Raw genomic sequence first — 2,963 nt, forward strand, 5'->3', positions numbered from 1 at the left:
ATATATATATATATATATATACACATACATACTTATATATACTTTGGCCACCTGATGCAAAGAACTGATTCATTGGAAAACGTCCTGATACTGGGAAAGATTGAAGACAGGAGGAGAAGGGGATGACAGAGGATAAGACAGCTGGATAAACATGAGTTTGAGCAAGCTCTGGGAGTTGGTGATGGACAGGGAAGCCTGGCATGCTGCAGTCCATGGGGTCGCAAAGAGTCGGACACGACTGAGAGACTAAACTGAACTGACATACATATATACACACACACACACACACACACACACACACACAGGACTTCCCTGGTGGCTCAGACAGTAAAGAATCCACCTGCAATGCAGCAGACCCCCTCGGCCGGGAAGATCCCCTGGTGAAGGTAACAGCTACCCATTGCAGTATTCTTACCTAGAGAATGTCATGGACAGAGGAGCCTGGTAGGCTACAGTCCATGGGGTTTAAAAGAGTTGGACACAACTGAATGACTAAGCACAATGTTGTCTAAACATATATATATATGTACATATATATTTTTTTCTAGGAATCTTTATTTTTGCATTTTACATTTAGGTCTTTGAGCCATTTTTAGTTATTTTTTGTGAAAAGTGTAAGGTAAACATCTAGATTTTCTGTCTCTTCATATGAATGATTTTTTAAATTTTATATTGGAGTATAGTTGACTAAAAATGTTGTTAGTTTCAGGTGTACAGCAAAGTGATTCAGTTATACACATACATGTATCCATTCTTTTTTTAATTCTTTTCCCATTTAGGTTATTATAGAATATTGAGCAGAATTTCCTGTGCTATACAGTAGGTCCTTGCTGGTTATCTATTTTAAATATAGAAGAGTTTATGTGGTCAATCCCAAATTCCCAATCTATACCTCCCCACCTAAAGTTAACTGAAATATAAGTAAAAATGATGGCAGGATTTTGTGTCTAACATTCCAGCCTCAGAGATGCAATGTCCTAGTAAGCGACCATTAGAAATATATAAGGTTCTGACAAGAACACAAGAACACATTGTCACAAATGTAAATCCTAATGAGAAATGAAAGTAGACTCATTCCTTCCAGCTGAAGGGACTAGGGAGCAAGAAACCAAGGATATGGAAGTTTTGATGCAGACGATAAAGGAATCAAGTCATTTTCATATAAAAGTCAGGCCTGATTCCTAGAATGACAAGTCATACCATGAAGGCCCTGCATTTTAGGAGTTAGGTGAGGTGCAAAACTTTCTAAGGCCAAGGTGGAAATTTTCAGCAGTGCCTATGGAACACCATGTTTCTATCAATCTAGTTCCACCAACTCCTTCAACTTTAAATTTCCTGTTGTGAATAGGATCCTTGCAACCATGCCTGATGAATACGGAAGAAAAGTGATAGTGACCCGGTGGTCTGCTGGTAAATATTAATCTCTGGTCCTCCAGTTGTAGCATTTGCTGACTTCCAGCATTCACCAGTTTCCATGCTGTCAGTTCCACTCCTGTCATGTCTAATTCCAAGCTACCAAGATGACATCACCGAGCTTGGAGGCCAGGATATCTACCATATCAATACAAGTAACACAGACAACTTCAGTTGTCTGTAAAACAAAGTAAAAGGCAGTAAAATAACGAGGAGCTTTGAGTTTTGATCACCTTTGTTTTTAACATAATCTATTTCATTGTACATGTCTCTTATTTAATTTTTAATAATAAGTATGTTTAATTCCTGAAATTTTAACAATCAGTTTTCAGGAGGGCTCCAGACCATCAGCGTAGCATTCTGCCTGGGGTTTTCCCTTAGATCTTATTCCCTATTCAACCCAGCATCTTTGTCATTCTCCTTCCCTTGAGAGTGACAAACATCATATCTTATGGAAGGAAACCTCAAGGAATTGCCCTTTAGTAGAACTATTCCTAAGCTCTTTATGAACTTACTTAGGTCTTTTTCAGAATTGAAGGCAATGAAATTCCAGCCCTGAAGATAAATAGTACCTTTGTGAATATGGTAGAATTGCCCTAGCATGCAAAAGTTTCCATAGTAAAGCCCTCTATATCCACTACAAAGTTCATCATCTTATGACTTCAGTGAATGAAGCATCTTTCAGAAGACAACTTGTGACCCCCTACTCCCCCTAATCAAGAGACCTGGATTTGACGAGGTGAAGAGACTCATGACCACTCTCCAGGGATCATTCATTAATTCCATTAATTCTCTCCAGACTTGCACTACCCACACGATATGTCATTTTTATGTCTATGTTACTTTCTACATTATTAAGTTGCTCCTCTGGAATTCACTTTTCCCCTTCTTGGCACTTGTGAAGCCTCAACTCAAATGACACCATGTTTGAGAAGATTCAATCTAACAAACTCCTTCCCTGTATTCCCAGCATGCTCTGCATATTCTAGTATTAATACCAACACTTCTCAAATATTATTGTGCATATGAATCACCCAGGGGTCTTGTTAAAAATGCTGATTCAGGTTCACAAGGTCTGGGGTGGGGTCCAGATTTTGCATTGCCAAAGAGCTCCCAGGAGATACCAATGTGGTTCCAGGGATCACAATGTGAGTAGCAAGGGACCGCAGGCAGATTTGTTATGAATGTCATGCCTGTGAGATGCTGGCTATGACAGGGCAATTACTGTGGAGGAACAAAGCACTTTACACCTTCCCCAAAGAGAGCCCATTCCTATGGAATACTGTGAAAACGGGGCGAAAGGCTGCTGCAGGCTGTGGGTTATAGTTTTTTACTCCTTTTTGTTACTGATTATTTTATTAAATTAATTTTTATTGGAGTATAATTGCTTTAAAACTTGTGTTAGTTTCTACTATACAGCAGAGTGAGTCAGCTATAGGTGTGCATATACCCCCTCTTTTTCTGGATTTCCTTTCCATTTAGGGCACCAGAAAGCACAGAGTAGAGCTCCCTGAGCCATATAACAGTTTGTATCAGTCATCTATTTCATT

This window comes from Bison bison, unplaced genomic scaffold, assembly GCF_000754665.1.
Source record: "Bison bison bison isolate TAMUID 2011002044 unplaced genomic scaffold, Bison_UMD1.0 scf7180017864352, whole genome shotgun sequence".
NCBI classification, from domain to species: domain Eukaryota; kingdom Metazoa; phylum Chordata; class Mammalia; order Artiodactyla; family Bovidae; genus Bison; species Bison bison.